Raw genomic sequence first — 17122 nt, 5'->3', positions numbered from 1 at the left:
CTGCTTGCAAAATAGAAAAACAACAAGCTTTGATATTAGTTTTAGCAAATTTATGTTCATTGAAATTTTAAACAAAAAAATCTTAAAGTAATCCAAAACAAAAAATGAATTAAAAATAACATTAATACAATACTAAAAATAGTCATAATAGCAATAAAATGATGTCATCATAATGATAATAATAGTAATAATAATATGAAATAGAGCTTATTTGTCAAATTTAGCTTTAAGCATTTTCATTAATCTAGCTAATCTTCACAACAACCTTTTGTGATAGGCACAATTGTTACTCCATTTTATAAAAAAGGCCTCTGAAATGTAGAGATTAAATAAGTTAGCTGAAATCACATAGAATAATTGATAAAGCTGGAATACAATTTCATCAGAGTCTATGCTCTCCACCACTACAATATATGCCTAAATGAATGATAAATATGGGTGCCATATTATAAAACACATGCATATGTGTATGCATGCACTCATTTTTCAAATCATAATGAACATAAATTTGTATATACATAGATGCACATTTAAATGTGTACACCATATATAGACACATGCTCATATGTGTTATATGCATATAGATAAAAATGCACACATACATATTTATATATATACACACACACAAATATGAAAATATGAAATAAATATAGCAACAATTTTAATAACTTTTCCTACAAAGATTCATTTGGGCCCTCCGAAGTTCAGCAACAGGAACACTAGAAAAAAAAAATTCCCATACAATTTTATTTAGCAAATGTTTTCCAAGAAATATTGTTTAATCACTTCAGGGAAGCAGAACTTTCTAAAGGCTGCAGCCAAGTAAAACTTTTGAAAATTGTTTTTGTAATGTTTACCCAGTGAGATCATATTTTCATTGCCCTGATGAAATACAGGTGCAAAATCTAAATACATCAGTCCTCATAGTGCAGTTTCCTGCCGAGTTTCTTTCTTAACATGGCTAAAAATCCTTCCCCCTCTTTCTTCTATCTATCCTCCACCCCAGAATTTATTGGACCTGGGTGATTCTAACAATTTTCACTGAAAGAGAACACAGAAGGAAAATACTATTTACTGGATGCCTAATACATGTCAGTTACTTTAACAAGCATTATTTCATTTAACTCACTCAACAAAATATTGTGGAGTGTATTATTTAAAAAAAAATCTTAGGGAAGTCAAGCAATATACCCAAGAAATCAAAGCTATTAAATGTTGGAGCAAGTGATTTGTAGTGTTCTCATAGCAGAAAGAAAGGAAGAATAGGATCATAGAATACAGTGTTGGAATAAAGTTTTTAATCCAGTCATTATTGTCAGTTTAATATGTGCTCCTGGAAGACAATAAATAATTTCTATTCATATTTGAATCTCTGGTCATGTGCAAAATGCTTGCACAGAGGAAGCACTAGATAACTGTTTATTTTTCTAAAACTAATTTTTAAATATATTACAATATTTAGGGGCTCGAATATGTCAAACATTTTTGCTGTGCCTGTTGTATAACTTCTTTCTTTAATAAACACTTAGCACAACCTTCTAACATTGCATATAAAGAACATGAGGCCCAGGAACATAAAGCAGTTTATCCAAGGATATCCAGACCATTACCATTTGGAGTTAGTGCTCTTTGTATGCTCCAGGAAATAATTCTTCATTATTGGTGTATTTGTGCTTAGATACGTTGAAATAAATTGATTTAAACCAAATAGAAAGCTTAAGACTCCTTGCCCATCTAACAGCCAGTGCCAGTTCACAGACCAGATGGAAAGAATGTTTACTCCTAATGGTGGTAGAAGGTGAAGACATTCTCTTTTGTTTTCAAAAGCAGGGCAGCAGCACCCTCTAGCCTGGACCCCATGCTTCCACACTAAGGGACAGAACTGCCAACCACAAATTGGAAGAGTAACAACCTCTGTTGGGAATTCAGACTCACATATCCCTGCATGGAAGCTAAAATTTTTTTTTTCTTCTTAATTCAATCACATACCCAACTGGCAAACTTGCATATCAAAATGGGAATCCTGGGAGGCTGTTGGAATATGCAGATCAACAGAAGCTAATTAGCATTAACTTGCAGCCATCCTGAACTGATTGGCAGCACAGCTGTGGGGACCCAACAAAACATGCTGAGTAGCATGTTTGTCAGGCCACCTGCCACTTGGCGGAATCCAAAATAGTGCAAACCACTATGCCATAATAACTCAGTGACCTTAGTTTGGGAGGAGTAGGGAACAGACATATTTGGATCACGTAGTAATTAGTACTGCCTTTACCTGACACTCATTTGACAATAGGCTGCAAGGCTGTACCTTTCTTCTCCGACACATTGACGTCTTAATTCAGATTGACAGCTTCTTCCTCAGGCTTCTAGTTCTCCATGACATTTGTAATCTTTCTCATGATCACTGCAGCCTGCCTGAGCTGTAAACATAGTGTCTCTCAGTGTATTTGAGATGTAGGATTTTATCACCTAGAGCTTGGCTCTCACATTTTATATGTAGAAATAAACATAGAAAACATTAAGGCCAGGTACAGGGAGCATGTCTGCCTGAGATGTCCTGAGATTTGGTGGGCACTGTTGCTGTTGGACTCTCAGGTGTTATTGGAAATCTGAATTCCCTCTGACTGTCTGTAGTGGACCTTTTGCATTTGCCTGTTAGGGCAAGTTCATGGTAGTAGAAATCCTCTTAATCCCTTTTATCCTATCCTTCACTACCATTGTTGGTAAACTCCTATCACCTTTACATGTAGCTTGTGAAATGTCTTTAAAATATATTGCATTTGGAATGGGTGACACTCCAACAACTCTGAGATGGCCAAATAGGTTTCAGCTTGCATCTGGACTCTGGCCTATTAGCAGTGGAGCTGGAGAGCTGGCTGGAGATGGCTTTGAAGCCATATTCTGGCTTATGAGGACAGGAAGATGCACTATGATCCAAGGAAATGCAGTCTCTACTCTAACTTGCTCTTAACTGTTGACTAATTTATTGAAATAGAAATTAGCAGGTTTGCATTGGGGGGTGGTAGGAAGAGAGAGCATGAGGCACTATATATCAGAAAGGGGGAAAAAAGGTCATGCAGATATATAGGGATAATAAATAACACAGTGATGCCTCTTATTGGCATTAAAAAGAACAAACAAAAAAGCAACCAACATAACTCTGTAGCAAATATAAATATACTTAGTGATTTGATACAAGAAAAATCTAAGCATTCAGTGGGCTGCACAGGGTCACAGAGTCAGCAAATGATGGTTTAAGATTAGAGTCAAGTCTTCATTTATGCTTATGTTTATTCTCTTCTTGCTAAACAATTCTGTCTCAGCCTACAATGCAAGACACCTGCCAATTAAAGAAAGGAGTGACAGCCTATGGGGGAACAATATGATGCACGTTGTTCTAATTCACTCCCTGCTATCAGTGAACCTGGGCACGACACTGATTCTTATAATACGAACAGCTCTATTTTATTGGTCTCTATTTTTATTGCAATAAGCACTCAAAGTAATTGGTTGTTTTATTCTTACAGTGCTCTATGAGTGAGATGCAATTAACTATATTTTATAGATTGTGTTCTGAGAGGTTAAATAATTTTTCCAAGAAACATCTGGTATCTGAGATACAAGTCCAAGTCCCTCAGACTCCAAACCTCCAGCCCCTTAATCAATATATCATAGAAGCTCAGTGGTAAAATAAGAGACTTCAGAATAGATAAATGCTTTGGTGACATCACTTCTATGACAGGTGAATTGAAAGAAGGGGAAACAGATTTGAGGGAATAAGAAAGATATTGTATTGATAGAGAAGAAAATGGATATCAGTGAGAAGGGGGAAAACTCTCTAATGTATCTTTTCAGTGCCTATTTACAGTGTAGAACGAATAAGTTTGGATTCTGCCTGTACCAGAAACTCTGAGTTCCATATCCATCTCCAGCACCATGCCCAGCAGATTTAAACCAATACTGCCGGCAGAGTACCAGTTCTCAAACCCAAGATTAATCCTTTGTTGAAGGCCCTTGTGGGACTTTGGGAGGATTGTCTAAGAAAGCCAGGCTTTATTATCTAAGAGTGTGCCTGGGGAGTATCAGGAGCAACATTACAGGATCAAGTAACCAGGATCTTCTGTTTTAATATAAGGTCATTGGGTTCATTGGAACAAGCCTGTTGGAAAATAAGGGGAGGAAGTAAGGATCCATGAATGTGGGGAGAACACCTGTTCTGTATGGGGAAAACATCATTATGGAGGAATTATGGAAATCCTCAAGTTTCATTAAGTACCAATATAATTTTTTTCTGGGTCGTATTTTGTGATGTTAAAGGACTGTCCTAGAAAAAAAAAAAAAAAGGGAAAAAGAAAAGCAAATAAAGAAAAGGACAGGGAATGGAGAGGTGATAGATGAAGTTAGGAAACCAGCCCAGGGGACTTTCATTTGACACTAGGCACACCAGCTCTGTGTGCTCATTCTCTATGGCTAAACAGGTCTTCTCCAGCACTATGGATTTAATTATATACTTCAAACTCCACCTCACCTTTTCTGAATATTCCCTTTAAATGCAACAGTACAATATTAGCCTTTTGTTGGACCAATTTTGTTTAACATAATGTTTTTGAGGTTCATTCATGTTGTACAACACTTCCGTATTTTGTACCTTTTTATTGTTAAATGATATTCCATTGTACGCACATACCACAATATTTATCCATTACCCAGTTGATGACATTTGGGTTGTTTCCATTTTTTTCTATTATGAATAATGCTGTTATGAACATTTCCATACAATTCTTCAGATAGACATATATTTTCATTTTCTTACATAGATTACAAAGAGTAGAATTGCTTAGTCTTATAGTAAATCTATGACACTTAAAAGAAAACTTCTAAACCATTTTCCAAAGTGGCTGCTTTGTTTTGCAGTTCAATTTCTAGTTTATTCACATCGAGTTTATCAACACTTATTTTTTGTGTCTTTCTGACTACAACCATTTTAATGTGTGTGAAGTGATGGCTCATGGTTTAATATACCTAGTGATATTAGGTAACTTTACATGGGTTTATTGGTTATTTATATAGTTTTTAGTGAAATATCAGTTCAATTTAAAAGAAAATTTGAAATTGGTTTATTTGTTTCTTATACATATATGGAATATAACTTATTCTAATTAAGATCCCATTCTTGTGGTTGAACATAATGTGGCGTTATACTGATCGCTATGTGTGAACATAGATAGGAAAGTTATGTCCAATTCATTCCACTGTCTTTCCTATTCCCATTTCACCTTCTTTCCCTTCATTGCCCTTTGGCTTTTCCAGTTAACTTCTATCCCCCTACACGCAAACACACACACATACACACACACACACACACACACACACACACACACACCCCTTATTGTGTAGTAGCATTTGCATATCAGACAGAACCTTTAGCCTTTGGTTTTGGGGGACTGGCTTATTTCACTTAGCATGATAGTCTCCAGTTCCATCCATTTACCAGCAAATGACATAATTTCTTTATGGCTGAGGGATATTCCATTGTGTATATATACCACATTTTCTTTATCCATTTATCAGTTGAAGGGCACTACATTGGTTCCATAGCTAAGCTATTATGAATTGAGCTGCTATAAACATCGATGTGGTTGCATCACTGTAGTATACTAATTTTAAGTCCTTTGTATACATAGAGAAGTGTGGGATAACTGGGTCAAATGATGGTTCCATTCCAAGTTTTCTTTTCCCCCCTGAAGAATCTCCATACTGCTTTCCAGAGTGTTTGCACCAATTTGCAGTCCCACCAGCAATGTATGAATATACCTTTCTCCCCACATGCTTGCCAACATATATTGTTGCTTGTATTCCTGATAATTGACATTCTGACTAGAGTGAGATGGAATTTCAGTGTGGTTTTGATTTGTATTTCTATAATTACTAGATATGTTAAACATTTTTTTTCATATTATTTCTTGGCCATTTGTATTTCTTTTTCTGTGAAGTGTCTATTCAGTTTCTTTGCTAATTTATTGATTAGATTATTTGTTTTGTTCTGTTTTGTTTTGGTGTTATGTTTTTTGAGTTCTTTACGTGTCCTAGAGATTAATGCTCTGTCTGAGGTGAAGGTGGCAAAATTTTTCTCCCATTCTGCATGCTCTCTCTTTATGCTTTTGGTTGTTTTCTTTGCTGTAAGGAAGCTTTTTAGTTTGATATTATTCCATTTATTGATTTTTTAATTTTCTTATGCTTTGGGAGTCTTGTTGAGGAAGTTGGTTCCTAAGTTGAAACGATGAAGAGTTAGGCCTATATTTTCTTCTAATAGGCACAGGGTTTCTGATCTTTTGCCTAGGTCCTCAATCCACTTTGAGTGGAGTTTTGTTCAGGGTGAGATATAGAGGATCAATTTCATTCTGCTACATATGGATTTACAGTTTTCCCAGCACCATTTATTGAAGAGGCTATCTTTTCTCTAATGCATGTTTATGGTGCCTTTGTCCAGTATGATATAACTGTATTTTTATGGGTTTGTCTCTGTGTCTTCTATTCTGTTCCATTGATCTTCATGTCTGTTTTGGTACCAATATCATGCTATTTTTTGTTACTCTAGCTCTGTCGTATAATTTAAGTTTGGTATTGTGATGTCTCTTGTTTCACTTTTCTCTCTAAGGATTGCTTTGGATATTCTAGGACTCTTATTTTTCCAATGAATTTCATAACTGTGTTTTCTAGTTCTATAAATAACATCACTGGAATTTTAATAAGAATTGCATTAAATCTGTATAGAGCTTTTGTTAGTATGGGAATTTTGACAATATTTATATATTATATATTTATTCTGCCTATCCAAGAACATGGGAGATCTTTCCATCTTCTAAGGTCTTCTTCCATTTCTTTCTTAGTGTTCTGTAGTTTCCATCATAGAGGTCTTTCATCTCTTTTGTTAGATATATTCCCTATATTAGAATTTTGTTGACTTTTTATGGCCTATCAAAAGAGGTTTTCTAGGGGCTGAGGCTGTGGCTCAGTGGTAGAGCACTCACTTAGTACGAGAGAGGCATTGGGTTCAATCCTCATACCCACATAAAAATAAATAAAATAAAGGTATTGTGTTCAACCTATAACTAAAAAAACAAACAAAACGAAAAAACAGAAATTTTATAGTAGCCCAAACTTCCAAAAGCATTCTATTTTATTTTTTTTGTACTGGAAACAAATGTAAAATGAGACCCAGAGTATAGTCACATGACTCATAATGACTTTGGTTCAACAATGGACTGCACATATAATGGTGGTCTCATAACATAATACTACCTAGTGTCATATCTCTGAAAAGGTGAAGACACCTAAAAATGCATTCATTAATCAATAAATGACTATACTTCCTTTTATAGAAAAGAAAAACACCTCATATTAACACTGGTTAATTATCATTTGTGTATTCATACATGCAGCAAATATAAATGCACTGCAGTGTTTGATATTTAGAATCAGTTATAAAATTTACATTTTTTTCTCTTAATTTGTGACATCATTTTTCATTTACTTGATGAAAATATTTCTAATTTTGATGAAATACAAATTTTTTGTTGTTCTCTTCATCCATTGAAGCTTTGTTGCTATATCTAAGAAATATTTGTTTACATGAATCTCCAAATTTTTCTTACATTTTATTTTAAGAGATTTAAAGTTTTAGCTCTTATGTTTATATCCATCTGAGTCAATTTTTTTGAATGACATAAGGTATGGGGATAAATACATGCCTTTGCATGTGAGTATTCAGTTGTCCTAGAAACCTTTATTCAAATGATAATATTTCTTAAAATTTTTATTAAGGGTACAAACAAAAGCCAACAGTGAGTCCTTAGATGTCTGACATTTTAGCTCAATGATAAGCTTGGCAAGATTTGAGAACTTTCATATATGCACTTGCTTATCCACTAAATGTCCTTGGAAAGTAGGCATTATTGTTCATATTTTGTAAATAATCATTTAACAGACTCTTCTCCCACAGGAGATCTGATGATTTTTGCCTTCATCTTGTTGCAGTGTTTCTATCTCCTGAAATCCCGTGGTTTTTCTCTCTGAACCTCTCTCAGAACATGTACCAGATTAGACTATACCTCTGATCTAACTCCCTTATCTTCTTACTCAACTGCATATTTCTGAGAGGATAGACTGTCAGTCATCAGTATCTAGATTCTAAATATCAAACACTGCAGTGCATTTATATTTGCTGCATGTATGAATACACAAATGATAATTAACCAGTGTTAATATGAGGTGTTTTTCTTTTCTATAAAAGTATAGTCATTTATTGATTAATGAATGCATTTTTAGGTGTCTTCACCTTTTCAGAGATATGACACTAGGTAGTATTATGTTATGAGACCACCATTATATGTGCAGTCCATTGTTGAACCAAAGTCATTATGAGTCATGTGACTATACTTTGGGTCTCATTTTACATTTGTTTCCAGTACAAAAAAAATAAAATAGAATGCTTTTGGAAGTTTGGGCTACTATAAAATTTCTGTTTTTTCATTTTGTTTGTTTTTTTAGTTATAGGTTGAACACAATACCTTTATTTTATTTATTTTTATGTGGGTATGAGGATTGAACCCAATGCCTCTCTCGTACTAAGTGAGTGCTCTACCACTGAGCCACAGCCTCAGCCCCTAGAAAACCTCTTTTGATAGGCCATAAAAAGTCAACAAAATTCTAATATAGAGAATTTCAAGTCAAGTCTAATATGTACAGTTTAAAAAATCATCTAGAGACTATAATCATGTTACTAAATGTCTTCCTCCTTTGCACTGAGGGTGTGATTTGGAATATGATAGAAATTGGGGCAGTTTTTTGTCATGTCAGAATTAAACCCATATTTTTAAAAATTACTTTCCAGAATTGTTTTAGAGCTTCCTAATATCTCCCACTTCCCAAAGCCCTGTGTGTAATGACCCACCTTTCCTTTGTACCCCTATCATTATGGGTTTATGGGTATAGACCATTGTTTCCTTATCAATTCCCAGGTGTTGGACAGATACAACCACTTGATCCCATTTGATCCTGATGTCAGAACTGTTAAGACAAGACTTGCTTGGTTGGCTGCCAAGGCTCTTTTCCTGTGTTTTCTGCCTGAATGAAGCAGTTCTATCTGTGATGCTGCTAAGTTCTTATTTTGTTTTTGAAGAAGAACAGTTTGGGAGTGAAACTGTGACTATGACATTTTAGTTTATTGACTTGTTTGCACTATTGGTAAATCAAGAGTACATTTTATGAGATTTTAAAGCTAAATGAACACCAAAATTGAACACCAAATTGCTATATCTTCAATAATATGCTCCCACCCCCCCCCAATCTCTATCTGTCTTTTCCTTTGAGAACCTTTAGAGTATAGCAGGGGGCATTTTAGAAGTCCACAGACTCAAACAAACAAAAATGTGTATACAGGCCATGGAGCACACTGTATTTCAACATTGAATCCTGATCACATAGCACACTACTTGCCATGTCTTTGCGCTTAAATACAAAGCAATTTGAATTTTCCTAGGAATCCAAACAACTCTGAGCTTATCAAGTTTCATGTGAAAAATACATCCACTAAATACTACTGGAGATCCGTAGGCCACCTTCACAGGATATTAAGAATGATTTACTTCCCCATTTCATTTGCAATGTTGCCACCTCAGGGCCAGCAGCCGACTCTCAGAAAAGACCTTCTGCAGCTTCTTAATTTGGAGATGGCTTTAAGGTTGGATGCCACAGAGTGAGGCTGCCTGGACATTTAGAACATATTCAAATTTAAATATTGCAGCATGTCCTTGAGTTCACTGAGGCATTCAAAAAAAAATAAGTACAGAACATCTACCATGCACTGGTCTCTCAGGTGTCCCTCCGAGTTAGGAACTGGGGACAGAAGGAAAAAGATGCTGTCTGTCCTCAGGAAGCTTCTACCACAACTGGGCACTGCAAAGAGAATGGACTGCTTCACTGCATTGAATGCTTCATGAAAGGAATCAAAACTGTGCTCTTGGAATCAGAGGAGGGAGTGAATGATGTTGCCTGGGGGTGGGGAAGTGTGTTTATTTTGTTGGTGAGATACTCTTTTGTCACTGGAAGCCCCGAGGACAATTTTTACACATACTCACTTGGCAAGATAATATTTGTAAAATATTTTACTGTCCCCAGATCATAAGGGAAATGATTCATATGGCATAGCAGGACATGAAGCACCAGTCTAACACTGGATTAATATTTTCAAAGTATTCACAGGCATCACTGTGAAAGGACCCAGAAAGATTCTAATTACATTTTGACAGTGGAGGCAAATTGAAGCTTACTGGACAAAAAACCTGTTTCATCTCACCCAGAATATCTTTCCCTTAATTTTCTAGTGTGAAGAAAATCAATTCTTTTCTTCCTTCCCTTTTGGCTCTTCCCCTCCTCCTCCACACTCTCTCTCACCATCAAGTGTGTTGAAGCACTTGCCATGTGTTAGACCCCGTGTTAGGTGCTGAGCGTACAAAGATGGCTAAAACAGTCTCGCAGAGGGACGGAAATAAACAAATCAACTCTGCTCACTAAGACACATGCTCTAAGAGAAAGAACACAATATGCTGGCGATGCTGAAAAAAGCCCCAGTTATTTCTACTTCACTGCAATCCAGCAAGGCTTCAGAGAAGGGCGATTGTTGATCAGGGTCTTGACAGATGTATGCTACCTGTTTCATGTGTGAGGTTTTGCTAATGACCCATAATAGCACCTCTTATCCAAGTCTTGCTTTCGGCAGTTTCAGTTAATCTGGTTCAACAAGAAAGGTGAGCACAGTACAATAAAGTATTTTAAGGGAGACCACAATTCACATAGCTTTTATCACAGTATATTGTTCTAATTTACTATGCCATTGTTAATCTGTTACTGTACCTAACTTATATATTGAATTTTATACTACCTATAGTCAAAAACATAATATATATAGGATTTAGTATTCTTGGTGGCATCAGCATCCCCTGGGGATTTCGAAATGGATCCCCTATGAAACAAAGGAACTACTGTAGGAAGTTTCTAGACAAGCATAGCAATGTATGCAACTATGAGCTACCGCTCTGTAGAAATGTTGTAAATTATACACTAAAATTCGATTCCTGAAATCCTATATTGTAAAATATGTAATTGTCCACGAAAATAAGGGAAAAGCAAGAAAATTTATAAGACATTGAGTAGTAAAATTGTACCATTAATACAAAAACTATTTCATGAGTCTTCTTTTGAAGTGTTTTTTAAATAAGAGTTGAATTGGCTGAGACTTCTTGAAAATAAGTGTGCTAAAGTCTGGATTCCTTGTCCTTGGTGTCCTTTAATACATAAAAGGCCACTAAGTTTTTGAAATGCATTTCTGATATAAGTGTAGTTTCCCAAGCCACCAGATAAGGCTAAGCAATCTTGTTCAGGTCTAATTCCAAGGATGCAATTTTGAAAGATGGACGATGATATGAATTGTGTTCCTGTGGCTAGTGTTATGGCCCTGATGTTTTCCAAGATGATCTCATATTGTGTCCTCTTTGTCTTTACACACATCCACATCCACATCCACACAAATATAGAAAAGTAAATATGTATTAACTGTGCAACTTAGTTATCACAAAGTGACATAATTAATATGCAGACGAGAAACAGAACATTACTAGAACATTATCATAAGCTTCTACCTGTGCGCCGTTTCTAGTCACTATTCCCACCTACTAGTAAACTAACACCTATTCTAATTTTGGAAAGTATTGATTTGCTCTGCTTGCATGTGTGTATTTTAACTAGTTCTATAGTATATCTCTGATGTAGTCTTCAGTGTGGTTGCTAAGATATTCAATGGGCGTCTTTATCATAGTCTACATTTAAAAAATATTATACCATATGTTATAAAATTAAAACCTTATGTGAGTTTGCATTCATTTTTTTCTTTTGTGTTATGTGCTATTACTGCAATTTTATATATATATATATATATATTTATGTTTTTCAACCTTCAAATACATTATTAGTATTTTTCTTTCAACAAATCTTTTAAAGAAATTGAAAAACAAAAGTAAATGCATTTGTGATTTAACCACAAACAAAAGCAAATGTGTTTGTGATTTACTCCTTCCAGCAACTTCATTTCTTTGCATAGAGTCATATGTATATTTGTATAATTTTTCAGCTTAAATAATTTCCTTTAAGATATATATGTATAAATATTAATATATATACATATATACATATATGTATATATCCATATATGTATATATATCCATATGTATCCATATATAACCAAAGTAAGGGAAAAGCAAGAAAATTTATAAGACATTGAATAGTAACATTGTACCTTTAATACAAAAACTACTTCATGAGTGTTCCTTTGAAGTATTTTTTTAAATGAGAGTTGAATTGACTGAGACTTCTTGAAAATAAGTTTGATAAAGTCTGGATTCCTTGTTCAGAATCTATATCTATATCTGTATCTATATCTACCTATCTATTTATATCCAGAATCCATATATACATCCATATATATATCATATAATATATATGTGTATATTTGTACATATATTTATATATTTGGAAATAAATGTGCTGCTGATGAATCCTTTTGGCTTATCTCTGTAATTATATTTATTATGCTATTATTTTTAGAGAATAATTTTTTCTGGACCTGGAATTGTAAGTTAAGTATTTTTTAAAATTTTTTCTCATAACATTTTAAAAATCTTGTTCCAATTCCTTGTAACTTCCATTATTTCTGATATAATTTCATCTTAGTTACTCTGTAAGTAATGTGGGTTTTTCCTCAAATTTATTTTGAGACTTACTCCTTGTTAGAACTGAGAAATTCGATTATTACTGTCTTCCTATTATTTGTATTTATACTTCTTTGGATTTGCTGAACTTTTTTCATCTGTGAGTCTATATACGTCAAATTTAGAAATTTGTTGGCCATTATCTGTTTAAACATTGTTCTCTGCTTTTTCTATCCTGAACACCAGCTATGTGCATGTTAGATCACTTGAAATTTTCCGTGAGTTGTAGAAGCTTTGCTCTTTTTTTTTTTTTTGGCCTTGCATATGTGTCTATGTGGGCCTGCTCTATTTTGGATAGTTTATATTTCTCTGATTTCAAATTTACTGATCTTGTTTTCTTCCAATGTCTGATTTGTTATCAAGACTATCTGAGTGTCATCTTAGAACTTCAACTTGGTCATTTTCCCCTATAGTTCTTATTGTTCCTAAATGTTTATAAAAACTGTTTTTCAGCCTTGTCTACTAATGCTATCATCTTTATCTCTTCTTCTGTTTCTACAGATCATTTTTCTCCAGAGTCATCTTCTTGGCATATCTAATAATTTTGGTTGAATATTTGACATGGTTTTTATGTTGTTGAGTATTTGGATTTTATTATCTTCTTTCTAAGAATGTCCCAAGTTGTCTCAAAAGTTAATCAACTTATAGATAATCCTAAATCTTTTTGTAGTTTGTTTTTAAACTTTCTTAGTGCAAGTCTTAAGATGCCTTTCTTCTGGGACTAGATTTGTCATACTTCCAAAATAGAATCTCCTAAAATGTGTCTCTATTGAATAAACTCTCTCCATACACATAGGAATGAGAACATTTGCAAACTCTATTTGAGCTCTGCTAATTGTTGAGCTTGAAACTTTCTGGTAATTGTTCTTTTCTTCATAGTTGTTTTTCGGTAGGGCTCATGAGGTTCCACTTATGCATAAAAAACTTAGAGTTCAGCCAATGACCCAAGGCAACATCTACACAAATTTTTTTAATATTTTTTCTTTGCATTGCTTTTTCCTCTCATTCATTCTGTGTCATAAATTCCACCCACTTCTGCTTCCTTGAACTCCATTCTGTGTCCTCAGCTTAATGATACTGCCAAGCTCCTATTGAGTTCTCCTTCTCTAAACCAGCATCTAAAAAATGTTCCGGTTAAACACAGAGCTCATTTTCTCTTAGGGAACAAAGTTTATGCTATGAGTTTCTCCACATGTGATTGCATTTGTCACATATTTTTTTTCCCAGTATTTATTATTTTTGGTGACAGGACTGGTCCAGAGCCAATTATATCATCATGGTCAGAAGCATATTTACAACTTCAGTGACTGCAATCATACATGGAGCCATTCCTTGGTTGATGACTTCTTTTACTCAATATATATGTTTATGAGGTTCATCCGTACTCTTATGTGTAGTAGAAGATTGTTTACTCATTAAATTGTAGCACATATGAATTTGTGAATAGTTCACAATATTTTATCCATTCTAATTTTGTCAGACTGCTTACAGGCTTGAATTCATGATCAGGAAAAGAAAGAAAACCATCATTTGTTGAACTGTGTGCCAAGTGATTTCTTCACTGTGCAGTCAACACTCAATGGTATTGCTAAGTAACAGGGACTGTTCTAAGTGCCTTACTCATATTATCCCACCAAATTTTGCAACTATCTTGTAAAGTAAGTGATGCTGTTATTAGTATCTCAGTTTCCAGGTGGGGATACCAAGACAAGATCAAGTTTCAGGGTCAGAGGCATACACTGAAATTGCACGAAGTGGATGCAAACAGCAGTCTGGCTTTAGAGGGCTTGTCTCACCCTCCGAGACCAAGCCGTTTACTTCATCTCTTGACTTTGCTCACACAGCAAGTTGGCAATCAGAAGAGAGCCAGCTGGTCCTGGACAAGAGTCAGGGTCATCACTGTAAAGTCTGTTTCCTGTTTTCATGTATTTTATTCTTAACCTTCTTTTCCACCTTTCACTTTATTTTTAAAATAATTTTGTATTTATAGGAGTTTCAAGGTTTCAAAGAGTGAGCAGAGGTCCCATGCACACTTTGCCTCCTCTCTCCAAGGGTAGCATCTTGTAGAATGAAACATCACTCTCCAAACCAGGAAATGGACATTGGTACAGTCCACAAACCAAGCCTGATTTTATAACAGTGTCTTAGTACTGTAAAAGTCATGGCTCACAAGAGAGAAACAATTCATTCTCTTTTCAGTACAAAGAGAAAATTAAAAGGGACCAACAGAGGATTATGATTTTAGGAATCAAACAGACTTATAAACATCTAGGCAGAAGGAAACTATGCCTTCATGGTAGAGCTTTTCCTAATTCTAATACCATGTAACATTATTACATATTCCAATTCCAATTCCAAAAAAAATGAGTTAAATTATGAATTTTTAAAAATACATTAATACATATTCAATGCATGAAAGTAGCATCCACGTGAGAAATTATGGGATACCAGATTCTGAAACATATTGTAAGAGTAATGCTTATCCAGTATCTCTCTAAAGATTGATGGTTGCCCTCTTTCTAAAAGTTTTCCATTCAGTTGATGGTGGAAACTTTTGGTCTGCAGAATTACAACTCTAAAATCTTTTCATGGAAAAAGGAGATTCATTGCTCAGAAATGAGTGCAAAACCACTCACCCTATAAGGCAAGAGAGGCCTGTATGTGCTCTCCTTAGGCCATAAAGCAATCTCACCTCAGGTATTCCAATAGCTACAGCTGCATGAAAATGAGAGTTGTGGTATGTTCACAAAGATAAATCTTCAGCGCTTTTCCCAGGGTGGAAGACTGAGACTACTCCCACATTCCCTTCAAATTTAAAAACCAAATCCTTGTGTCTGTTTAATCCAGAGCTGATGCTGTTCTGCCTGGTCCTTCCATTTATTTATTTATTACATTTATAGAGCACCTTTCCTCCAGAGCAACATCTTTGTCAGACCTGGTTCTAGGAGGAACGATTGATCACAGAGATGTTGTGGAGCCTGTGGGGTAAGCAGAATATCAAACACCCTTTCATAGCAGTATCAGAAATGGCTTCCCAGTTACAATAGCCTTGTTTGTTTCACTCTTTTTGAGTGTGGTTCATACATGAATTTCTGGAATCTTGAAAGAGTTAAATTTATTTAAGATCGTTAACATATTTACAGCCCTAAACCACGATTCATTCATTGCTACCTCATCCTAAGCAGAAAGTAAATTAAAGCAGGAAAAGTTTCTTATTTGCTAACTTAAATAAGATAGGAGAAAAGAAATAGAAACTTGTCTGGGTATTTGGAATTGGGCTCTGGCAGATCCACAGACATTCTGATTTGTAGAAATATCTTTGATTTTTCAAGCTCTGGTCCAGAATATCCTGAAAAACATCAGGCAAAGTTTAAAACTATGAAACATCCATTTCAGATTTATTTGTGTGTGAGAGCTCAGGTTTGTGACCTATGTGATGACAGTTGGGTGTTGGTGCCCAGAGGTACAGGTATTCTCATCTTACCACTCAAGTTGTGACAACCCCTTATCACACTTCCTCATGGTGAATAAACAGAAATGCTTCAAAAATTCCCACAAAGGACAGGTGAAGAAATATATCATTGAAAGAACATTAGACCAAGATTTAGAAAACTTGAATTCTAGATCAGATCTCTCATTAATTGCCGTGTGATCTTGGACAATTCATTTGCTGTCTCTGGTTCTTAGTTTCCTCATCTATAAATTAATAGCTTAATGGAAATACTAGATGATCTCTTAGGTTATTTCCTCTTCTCATCTTTTAGGAGACTCAAATTAGATACTTGAAAGCCTCAGTGAAGAGAAAATGTCAGAATCAATCCTTGAGCCTGAATTATCATATTTCACTAATAAGGGAAGTAAAGTTCAATTTGGTCAAAAGCAAAAAATATTTATTGCATATATTTATTTTAAGCCTACTATGTACCAGGCACTGTGCTAGGTTTAAAAAAAAAGACAAGACATTTAATCTCACAAGTAACAGAGTTTATAGTCTAGGGAAACAGATAAATTTTTTTAAAAAATGCTTAATTAATTAAACTCATAATCAAATTTATGAGAGAAAAATATTGGATATCACTGGGAGGTTATAATAAAATCTGACTATCAAAGTCAGGTGTATACTTTGTAAACTTTTGCTAAAAATTCTCTTGGATATTCCCAAGGGGCATATTTTTTTCATACGTATTTGTTTTGAGAGAGTCAAAAGATAAGAGTGCAATTTTTAAAGCATCCTTCAGAGCATCATTTATATCACAAAATATTGCCTACATGCAGTTAATTATCTCATATTAAGA

This window comes from Ictidomys tridecemlineatus, chromosome 11, assembly GCF_052094955.1.
Source record: "Ictidomys tridecemlineatus isolate mIctTri1 chromosome 11, mIctTri1.hap1, whole genome shotgun sequence".
Lineage (NCBI taxonomy): Eukaryota > Metazoa > Chordata > Mammalia > Rodentia > Sciuridae > Ictidomys > Ictidomys tridecemlineatus.
Note: the sequence above shows the minus strand (reverse complement) of the source record.